Raw genomic sequence first — 11,833 nt, 5'->3', positions numbered from 1 at the left:
CGACCTGCAAGATCTTTAAAACCACACACCATCCTGACTTGGTAATATATCGCCATTCCTTCACTGTCACTGGGTCAAAATCCCTCACTAACAGCACTGAAACAACATTAGGTGGGAATTTGCAGCCTCGCTCGCCCCAAAACCATAAAATCCCGCCAGAGGTCAACGGACCTTCCCCTTGACCGCCCCTCGCCCACTCCAATTCCCGTGGCAGGCAGGGCGGTAGAATTCCGGTGATAGACTACAATGGCTCAAGAAGGTGGTGTTTAAACTACCTTCACAAGGGCAATTAGCGATGGGAAACAAATGCTGGCCTACCTGCAACAACTACACCCCAAGAATGAATTTTAAATTTGCTAACTCACAGAAACCCTACAGTGCAGAAGGAGGCCATTGGGCCCATCGAGTCTGCACCAACAACAATCCCATCGCAGGCCCTATCCCCACAACCCCACACATTTACCCCGCTAATCCCTCTAACCTACACATCCCAGGACACTAAGGGGCACTTTAGCAAGGTCAATCAACCTAACCCGCAGATCGTTGCATTATGAGAGGGAACCGGAGCACCTGGAGGAAACCCACGCAGACACGGGGAGAATGTGCAAACTCCACACAGACAGTGACCCAAGCCAGAATCGAACCCAGATCCCTGGAGCTGTGAGGCAGCAGTGCTAACCACTGTGCCACCCTCAGAATGTTTCTGCCCAGTTTCGAACTGGGGACCTTTCGCATATTAGGCGAATGTGATAACCACTACACTACAGAAACTCATCCATTCTTCTACTGTATATTCAACAGGGATTTTTACATAGCTTTCCTTGAATGCTGCTACTGAGTTAATTTGTTTCCACTCAAAAGACCGAAGATCCAGCTTTTTTCATTATGCTTGTCATTAACTTGCATTTGTAGGATTTCTTCCTTTCATATAACAAACACTGACCATGCTGTTGAGGCACGCACAGGACTCGGCTAACTTTTTAAAACAAACAAAATGTTTAGATTGCTTTGGACCTTGTTCTCATAGTAAGCTTTCATCTGAGGCTATTTACATTTCATTTGTTTTTTTAAAGTGAAACATCGAGGCGGGGGTGACTCCAGCACAACTAACGCAACTGGGCTCCTCTCCGAAAACACTTGCCGTTCCTGCAATCACTGCAGGTAAACCAAAACAGATTCCACAGCAGTAATGACCTTCAAAACTCTTCGGCTTGCATCACACTTGAGGGTAAAAGAGTATCCATGCCGGTAGATCAAAGGATATCTTTTATATATTGGATTATAGTTAAATAAAGAGAAATACATAAGAGAGCAGTAGAAAAATGGTGCCCTTGTTCAAGAAGAAAGCCCTACTTCTCCCATTCTGTCCAAGGGCACTGAATCTGTGTTTTTCACTGGGCTAAGCTTTGTCGTCACAGAGTCTCTAATGTCATCTGCCATTAGCTAGACCTGCCCCTGCAGCCTTCAGTTCAAATATGTTTTGTTCACTAAGCAGATGAAAGTTTAAGCTGAGGATGGGGCAGCGAGTGAAACAGAGCAGCCGACAGGGTATCTCCCCCATCGATGAGATTTAAGAATTGGGAAACAAATACTATGATGACTGAGATGAAGGGTGAATTCGAGTGGGCAAATTCAAGGTCAAATCAGGTACAGAAAGACAAATCAAGAGGGGGATTATTTAAGAGAATGAAAAAGGTGACAAGAAGCAAAAATAAGAAAAATATTCAATTTTAATTTTGCTATTTTAAATATGCTACAATGATTCACAGTGGAAGGAATGAGGCATCATAATTATAACACTTAACTTTCAATACAAGTGAGGTCAATTAGAACATAGAACAGCACAGCACAGAACAGGCCCTTCGGCCCATGATGTTGTGCCGAGCTTTATCTGAAACCAAGATCAAGCTATCCCACTCCCTATCATCCTGGTGTGCTCCATGTGCCTATCCAATAACCGCTTAAATGTTCCTAAAGTGTCTGACTCCACTATCACTGTAGGCAGTCCATTCCACACCCCAACCACTCTCTGCGTAAAGAACCTACCTCTGATATCCTTCCTATATCTCCCACCACGAACCCTATAGTTATGCCCCCTTGTAATAGCTCCATCCACCCGAGGAAATAGTCTTTGAACGTTCACTCTATCTATCCCCTTCATCATTTTATAAACCTCTATTAAGTCTCCCCTCAGCCTCCTCCGCTCCAGAGAGAACAGCCCTAGCTCCCTCAACCTTTCCTCATAAGACCTACCCTCCAAACCAGGCAGCATCCTGGTAAATCTCCTCTGCACTCTTTCCAGCGCTTCCACATCCTTCTTATAGTGAGGTGACCAGAACTGCACACAATATTCCAAATGTGGTCTCACCAAGGTCCTGTACAGTTGCAGCATAACCCCACGGCTCTTAAACTCCAACCCCCTGTTAATAAAAGCTAACACACTATAGGCCTTCTTCACAGCTCTATGCACTTGAGTGGCAACCTTTAGAGATCTGTGGATATGAACCCCAAGATCTCTCTGTTCCTCCACAGTCTTCAGAACCCTACCTTTGACCCTGTAATCCACATTTAATTGGCAGCCATTAACACTAATCAAGATATCAGAAGGGTACTTACACTTATAATCACCTGTCTTAAATACACGTAGTGGATTTAGTTCATACCTACACTGCAAGTGCAGTGACATCAAGGTATTCAATACATGTTAAGAAGAAATCAGGTCCACACTCGAGCCAATTAAGGTCCTTAAGGAGCCAATTAATTGGCACTTAAGGGCCATTCCCCACCTCTGCATCTATTTCCTATGTACAGTAAGAAGTCTCACAACACCAGGTTAAAGTCCAACAGGTTTATTTGGTAGCAAATACCATAAGCTTTCGGAGCAATGCTCCTTCGTCAGATGGAGTGGTCTCTGTTCTCAAACAGGGCACAGACACAGAAATCAAATTACAGAATACTGATTAGAATGCAAATCTCTACAGCCAGCCAGGTCTTAAATGTACAGACAATGTGGGTGGAGGGAGCATTCAACACAGGTTAAAGAGATGTGTATTGTCTCCAGACAGTACAGCTTGTGAAATTGTGCAAGTCCAGGAGGCAAGCTGTGGGGGTTACTGATAATGTGACATAAATCCAACATCCCGGTTTAGACCGTCCTCATGTGTGCGGAACTTGGCTATCAGTTTCTGCTCAGTGACTTTGCGCTGTCGTGTGTCGTGAAGGCCACCTTGGAGAACACTTACCTGAAGATCCAAGGCTGAATGCCCGTGACTGCTGAAGTGCTCCCCAACAGGAAGAAAACAGTCTTGCCTGGTGATTGTCGAGCGACAATTTCTATGACAATTTCTATTTCCTATGACAGGCTAAGGCCTACAATAGGTCAGAGACCTGCCAGGGAATATTGCTCAGGCATGTGGCAGGAATGCAGGGGGTGGGGGTGGGGGCAGGGGAGGCGATGCCTCCTTTATGGTCCCCTGTTTCAATCAACAGTCACCCCAGACTTCAAACACCACATGTTTCCTCTCGCCTCCTTCCCTGTCCAACCCAGCCCCTGAGCATCTCACCCCTTCCCTTCCTCACCTGAGTTTATTGTCCATCCCTAATTGCCCTTGAGAAGGTATTGCATTCTATGCAGTACACCCACAGTGCTGTTAGGGAAGAAGTGCAGAATTCTGCCCAAGAGGCACTGAAGGAACGGTGATATATTCCCAAGTCAGAATAGTGAGTGGCTTGGAGGGGAACCTCCAAGTGGTGGTGTTCCCAGGTATTTGCAGCTCTTGTCCTTCAAATGGTTAGTGGTCATGAGTTTGGAAGGTGCTGCCTAAGGAGCCTTGGTGAGTTTCTGCAGTGCTACTTGCTACGATGCAGCAGTGGTGAAGGGAGTGAATATTGGTGAATGTGGTGCCAATCAAGCAGGCTGCTTTGTCCTGGATGGTGTCAAGCTTCTACAGTATTGTTGGAGATGTATTCATTCATTGGAGCTGATTCAGAACAAGTGATTTTGCTCCCCTTTTCCTCCACAATCAAAGTAAAACCAGTCAGTGCAAAGGGAGCTCATTCAAAGTGGTTTATCCGTCACAAACACACGTAACGAAGAAGACAATTCAATCCTTCTTAACTCATCTATCCAGAACAAAATTCCCCATTACGGCATCCAAATGCTTCTGTGATGATTCTCGGATTTTTGCTTTAACTGCAGACCAGAATCCCATTGCATCACCTTTCGGGGTAAAGTTCCAATGTCACACAGAATGAAGGAATAACAGAGATACGAACTGAATTTTTCACCTTGGTTTTCAGAGAATTGTGTAATAATGGAGATGAGAGCTTACAAGAGGAGAAGATAGAGCAATTAGAGAGAATAACTATAGATAAGGAAATAGCCCTGAAGTAAAATGGTAGTACTAAAATAGAAATGTTTCCAGGCCCTGGTGACATTCACATAGGGGATTTTTACAGTAACTTGATTGCAGTATTAATATAAGCCTGCTTGTGACACTAATAAATAAACAAACTTTAAAAACTTTAAACTTTATGTAAGAATGCAAAGGGAAATAGCGGTGGCTTGGCCCTAATGTTTCATGTAGTCCTGGGTAGGATTTGGTGGTAGACTCCTTGATATTTGAGAACGTCCAAGTTTTCTGTGGATCCTCTCATGTCTGAGGAGACTGATATGAGATCGACATGGGCACCCACAGATTTGGAAAATCATTGTCCCATTATTGGTCTTTGGCTAGCTTTGCCACCTCTGGCACTCTGGACTTTGTCAATTTGGTGTAAATGGTCCTCAAAAGAATGTTGAATCAAATTTCAATGTTGCCTCCACATGGGTCGATCTGTAATGCAGCAGTTTATAAGGCTCCTTTTTAGGGGTGTCCTTGTATCATTTGTACTGACCAACTTGATCTTGTTTGCCTTGAGACAGCTTCCTATTGAAAGTCTGACTGGGATTCTGGCGTCCGTTTGGGAGACATGGCCTGCCCATATAAGTTAAACTTTCTGGAGGGTTATGTAGCACTAGATATAACCGTTGACTAATCTCAAAGTTGTAGAAAAATATTCATTCCTTGGTAGTGTACTCTCCAGGGATGCCACTACTGATGGGATGTCATTGGTACACACATCAAGAAAGCAAGATCTGCCTACGACTGACTCTATAAACATATCTGGCACCAGCATGATATTAAGCTGAAGATTAAAACCAAACTCTACCAGGCCAGTGTCTTTAACCCCTTGCTGTATGGTGCAGAATCCTGGGTCAGAGGGTCATGAGTCTTTGGAACTCTCTTCTGGACATGGTGGTGAAAGCAGAGTCTTTGAATATTTTTAAGGCAGAGATGGATAGATTCTTGGTAAGCAAGGGGGTGATAGGTTATCCAAAGCAGGCGGGATGTGGACGTACTATCAGGGGGTTAAGAAGGTCCAAGATTCATTGGTCTCTGTTCTTGTTGGGCCCACTTCTCAGCCAGCTGGGAGTTTTGTTTCCGCCCAACTCTTCCAATTTCCTTCCAAACAATCAACCTCCATTGGTCACAGCCATCAGCAGCTGTCTCCCAGTTATCAGTGTTAATGTTCAGCATCTTCATTTCTCACTTGCAGGTGTCCTTATAACAGAGGTGTGGACACCCAGGAGGTCATGTCCCAGTGGCCAGTTCACTGTACAGAAGATTTTTCGCTCTACAGCCATCATCCATCTGATGAACATGGCCAAGGCAGTGTAGATGTGTCATAGAAACATAGAAAATAGGAGCAGGAAGAGGCCATTCAGCCCTTTGAGCCTGTTTATTATGATCTTGGCTGATCATCCAATTCAATAGCCTGATTCTGTCTTTCCCCCCATATCCTTTGATCTCCTTCACCTCAAGTGCTATATCTGACTACTTCTTGAAAACATTCAATGTTTTGGTCTCAACTGTCTGTGGTAATGGATGTCCGCTCAGCAATGAGCGTACATTGATTGAATTAGCACACATCCCTGACCTCTGAGTTGGTAACTTTGTCCTGCTAAGAGATACCATGGATACGTCTGAGACAGCAAAGTTGGAAACTGTTGCCCAGGTCTCATCCAACCTGACCAAGTAACTACAATGAAATCTTTTACCAATCATCACTTATGGAGCTGGCTACATGTGTTATTTATAAACTGGTGGTATCCTTATGTAGGCTTTAAGTGTGCAACTTTAATCTATTGCCATGATTGTCCATTTCATTAAATAGAAATATGTTAAATTTCAATAAAGACAATGCAGTTTTCTTTATTGAGTTACGTTGGATAAAAATCACATTAGCTCTCCGAGTAGTTCAAGTAGTACAGCCTTGATCTTTGATGCGCTGATCAGTTCACCTTGAGCTTTGCAGTTCTGATTAGATGCCACATCAATATTTGGACATTCATCTGTTTGAAGGGAGATAAATGAACTGTATTGATTGTCCTGGTTACGTTTTTTAGCCTTCATCGCCATTATGTGTTGTCCTTTTCCAAGTATTGAGTTTTTTATTGCAATTTTACAACACATTTAAACCATTATAGCAAAATAACCTTGATCTTTGTCTATCTGATTAACTGGTTACGTCAAAACTTGATCTGATTAGCTAATCACTAATCTCTTCTAATGTATCAATTTTGTATACAACAACTTTCTTGTCTCTGCACGTTCATAGAATCATAGAATCATCATAGAATCCCTACAGTACAGAAAGAGGCCATTTGGCCCATCGAGTCTGCACCGACCACAATCCCACCCAGGCCCTACCTCTGTATCCCTACATATTTACGCACTAATCCCTCTAACCTACACATCTCAGGACACTAAGGGCAATTTTAGCATGGCCAATCAACCTAACCCGCACATCTTTGGACTGTGGGAGGAAACTGGAGCACCTGGAGAAAACTCATGCAGACACGAGGAGAATGTGCAAACTCCACACAGACAGTGACCCAAGCCGGGAATCGAACCCAGGTCCCTGGAGCTGTGAAGCAGCAGTGCTAACCACTGTGCTACCGTGCCACCCACGTAAAAGGAGAAGATAATTAAAGTGAGAATTCTTACAATGGGTCTTACTTCCAGCATCCAGGTAATTTTAAACAGGTCTTAACAATTCCATTGAAATTGCAGAGAACAAATGATATATGAATGCACTAGTGTCCATATGCTAGTAACTTCAGAGCCCATGTAGCTGATAGGAAACATTGGCATGGAGACAGTTTATGAAGCTGTCATCATAAGGTATGTATATATTGGGCAGCAGGGTGGCACAGTGGTTAGCAATGCTGCCTCACAGTGCCAGGGACCCGAGTTTGATTCCGGCCTCAGATCACTGTCTGTGTGGAGTTTGCATGTTCTCCCCATGTCTGTGTGGGTTTCCTCCAGGTGCTCCGGTTTCCTCCCACACTCCAAAGATGTGCGGGTTATGTTGATTGGTCATGCTAAATTGCCCATTAGTGTCAAAGGGATTAGCAGGTAAATGCATGGGGTTATGGATATAGCCTGGGTGGGATTCTTGTTGGTGCAGGCTCGATGTGCCAAAAGGCCTCCTTCTGCACTGTAGGTGTTCTATGATTCTATTAAGAAACAACACCTCAGATGACAGTAGGTTGCATCCGCTTATGTCTCGTGAGGTGTTGCATTATTTCTGGAATCAGAAAGGAAACATTTCATAACTAATCCACTACAAATAACATAGCTAATTCTAGAGTGAATGTGAGGACACAATAGGCCTGTTTCCTACAGCATACTCTCCTGCAAAATCCACAGAAAGCCGACAATGTCTATCCGTGGCAGTACAGCAATTTTAGTACATCTGGCCACTATAGTTCCAACCCCTGACCTCTGCTGCCTTTGTGTCACCTCCTCTTTTATCGGTGGGGTAGCTTAGTGACTTGCATATTTTTCTCAGTGGCCTCCACCAAAGCCAAGAAAATATATATTACTCTCATTAATGTTTGTCGGATCTGCGTGCACTTTGCTACATAATAACATTTGCCACGTTTTAAAGAATTTCATGGTTTTGCCTGACTTTTGAGATGCTTTTCAGAGATTTGAAAAGGTGCCATGTAAAGACAAATCTTTCTTTGTGACATTTCTTTCCTAAGGTATTTTTCTCCCAAGTACCTTGCCTGCAAAGTGCTTTAGCAGATCAATGTCATAAAGGGTGCTATATAAATGAGACTGTTGTGTATTTTGAGATGTTGGGAAGAAATGAAATATGAAGTGGTGCAATAAGTCTTGATTTCAACACAGTAAATGGAAAGGGGTGGGGGGTTGAACGTGGATTAGGATGGCAGACTTGGCGTTTAAGAATAGTAGGTGATAAAAAATGGCTCATAGGAACAATGAGCATTCTAAGGTTGTGATGGGGAAAGAGATTGAAGCTAAGAGTGGCCAAGGACGAGGTTGATTAAAAACAAAAAACACTGGGAAAACACAACAGGTTTGGCAGCATCTATGGAGAGAGAAACAGAGTTAATGTTTCAAGTCCAATATGACTCATCTTCAGAACTGAAGAGAGGCAGAAATGTAGTTGACGGTGACAATGAAGTCATGGACATGAAAGAGCTTGGATGTGATTTTAGACCAAGAATGGGTAGGAACTTCATTCGGAATCCATGGCGTTTGATTTGGCATTTGCTCTTGACTTCTTTCTTATCTTAGGTGGGTCACTAGGAAGGCTGATAACTTATTGTCCATTACCAGTTGCCCTGGAGAAGGCAGTGATAGACCTTCTACTTGAATCACTGCAATGCAAGACTCACTTGTTGACTCCCCTCTAAGTGCTTATATCTATGTTGATGCTTTTGAAGATGCTCAGATTTGTCATCAGCCTTTTAAGAGCTGCTGATATTGGATAATGCAAGGTACTGTTCAGTCTCTCTCTTCAGGTGTTGCCCCTCTCTCCTTTAAATCTCCTATCATTGCCCCCTCTTCAAAAGGAAAGAGGACTTGACTCCACAATCCTTGCAAATCACTGTCCCTTCTCTATCCTCACTTTCCTCTCAAAAAGTCCTTGATGGTGTGGCCATCTCCCCATTTTTCTCAGAACTCCATGTTGAATCCCTCCAATCAGGCTTCCACACCTCCCACAGCACCCTCCTATTTCTCACCTACATCATCTGATTGCATGGTGTTAGTTTTCAAATGGCAGCCAGCTCTCCCTCGCCACCAGCTCCCTCAGCCCTGCCATGGCTAAATGATCAGGCTACTTATACAGCACTTAAAGAGCAGAAATTTCATCCAATTAAATATTGGGAAAAATGAAACCATTGATTTTGGATCCCACCCAAACTCTGTTCCCTAGTTATGCACTCCATCCCTCCCCCTGGCAACAGACTGAGAATTAAGCCAGTCTGTTTGCAACCTTGGTGTCACATTTGATTTTGGGAAGAGCTTCTGACCTCATATTTATGTTTTCATTAAGACTGCCTACTTCCACCTCTATAACATCACCCAACTCCATCCTTTCTTGGCTCCTCTGCTGCTGAAACCCTCCTCCATTGCTTTATTACTTCTAGATTTGACTATTCCAAAGAACTCCTGACTGGTCTCTCACATTCTACCTTCTGTAAATTTCAGGTCATCCAAAACTCTGTTATCTGTTGTCTAATCCTCCAGCCAATCGCATTCCCCTTTCACTCATTAACCAACATTATCTCCTTGTCATGCAATGTTTTGATTTTAGAATTTTCATCCTTTCCAAATCCCTCCATCTCCTTCTATCCCCCTATCTCTGTAATCTCTTCCAGCCCCACAACCCTCCAAGATTTCTGTGTTCCTCTTTTTCTAGCCTCTTGAGCATCCCCAGTTTTAATCATGCCACTATTGGTGGCTGTTCCTTCAGTTGCCCCAGCTCTAAGCTTCAGAATACCCTCCCTATACCTTTCCACGGCTGACTTTCCTGCTTTAAGACACTCCTTAAAAACTACATCTATAGTCAACCTTTTGGTCATTTGACTTATTAGCTTAAATCTTCTAATCATGGTCAGAACCACTGCTGCATCTGTCTCTGATCTGTTAGAAAATTGCACACTTACCTGGTTATGTTTAAAAGAATCTGACTTCTGATGCAGCAGCCAGAAGAACTCCCTTAGCACAGGCATTCACACAGAACAAAGAGAATCAGCCCCGGAGACATGATCCTTTTTACAGCACGAGCTGCCATAAATTTAAATGTTCAGTCAGAATGTCAGTGAATGGATGAATAGTTGAATGTGAGAATGAGTGAAAGGGTAGTGTGGTAGTGTGGGTAGGTGGGTGAGGTAAATGAGTAAGGGGTAGGGTAGGTGAGGTAAGCGGGTAGACTGGCAGATGGGTAGACTGACAGGTGGTTAGGGGTGGCAGGTGGTTAGGGTGGCAGGTCATTAGGGTGAGAGTTGGGTAGGACAGCAGGTGGGTAGGCTGGTAGGTGGGTAGGGTGGCAGGAGGTTAGGGCGGCAGGAGGATAGGGTGGCCGGTGGGTAGGGTAGCAGGTGGGTAGGGTGGCAGGAGGTTAGGGTGGCAGGGGGGTAGGGTGGCCGGGGGGTAGGGTGGCCGGTGGGTAGTGTGGCAGGTGGATAGTTGAGGGTCTGTTCGAGGAGGTATACGAGTGGTCAGGTGTTAATGTGATGGAGAGGGGTGGTCAGGTCAGGTTGGCGATTCAGAGACCGGAGGATCTGGGCCAACTTCTCCTTAAGTGACTCAGTGCCAAATTTTTTTCACAATGTTCCTTTAAAGACCCTTGAGAGCATTTCATTCTATTAAAGGCGCTACATAAATGTAAATTATTGTTGCTATTGTTGTTGGCTGAGATGCTAAATTAAGGACAGCCATGTTGCAATTTCTTCTCTTGGGCATTTGAAGCAGCAGAGAGAATATAACTGAGAATGCTTGCTTGATATCCCTAAAAACAGAGTTCACATGGGAAGAAATTCCATGTGTAATGCGACAGTGCATCAACTAATGTTTGCACATATCACAGTGAATGATTGAGGTTGTAGGGAAATAAAGAATGAAAAACTAGGGGGTTGCCAGGGATGAGCTTGGGAAAGAGATCCACACTCCTTGTCCTATTCCCTTGAATTCCTGGAAGCCCAGAATCTCCAGCGTTCTCTCCACAGACGGAAAGGTCTGAGATCAGCTCAGTCAGTCCAGGTTTACATGATGCTGCCATCAGTAATGGACCTAGCTGGAGGTGCCGTCTCATTCAAGAAGCTTGTCACCATTCGGAATAAAGCAGTTCCCCTGATCGACACCCCATCCATTGAATTCTCCATTGTCTAGTTAACCAGTTTGTTTGACAATTTATGGTATGGCGGCACAATAGCACAGTGGGCAGCACAGCTGCCTCACAGCGTCAGGGACCTGGGTTCAATTCCCAGCTTGGGTCACTGTCTGTGTGGAGTTTGCACATTCTCCCTGTGTCTGCGTGGGTTTCCTCCGGGTGCTCCGGTTTCCTCTCACAGTCTGAAAGACATGCTGGTTAGGTGCATTAGCCATGCTAAATTCTCCCTCAGTGTACCCGAACAGCTGCTGGTGTGTGTCAACTAGGGGATGTTCACAATAACTTCATTGCAGTGTTAATGTAAGCTTACTTGTGACACTAATAAATAAACTTTATTAGTGACACTTACTTGTGACGCTGGTTAGGCCACATTTGGAGTACTGCGTCCAGTTCTGGTCGCCGCACTACCAGAAGGACGTGGAGGCATTGGAGAGAGTGCAGAGAAGGTTTACCAGGATGTTGCCTGGTATGGAGGGTCTTAGCTATGAGGAGAGATTGGATAGACTGGGGTTGTTCTCCTTGGAAAGACGGAGAATGAGGGGAGATCTAATAGAGGTATACAAGATTATGAAGGGTATAG

At 44.2% G+C, this 11,833-nt stretch overlaps 1 non-coding gene across 1 annotated transcript; it reads right to left on the bottom strand.

The window, feature by feature from the left end:
• Positions 1 to 698: 698 nt before the first annotated feature.
• On the bottom strand, positions 699 to 771 carry trnai-aau (transfer RNA isoleucine (anticodon AAU)). The gene has a single exon. It is a non-coding gene; the product is annotated as a tRNA-Ile (tRNA).
• Between the last annotated feature and the right edge of the window lie 11,062 nt (positions 772 to 11,833).

This window comes from Mustelus asterias, chromosome 6 (assembly GCF_964213995.1).
Source record: "Mustelus asterias chromosome 6, sMusAst1.hap1.1, whole genome shotgun sequence".
Taxonomy (NCBI): domain Eukaryota; kingdom Metazoa; phylum Chordata; class Chondrichthyes; order Carcharhiniformes; family Triakidae; genus Mustelus; species Mustelus asterias.
The sequence above is the reverse complement of the archived record's forward strand: the minus strand, read 5'-3'. Positions and strand labels throughout refer to the sequence as shown.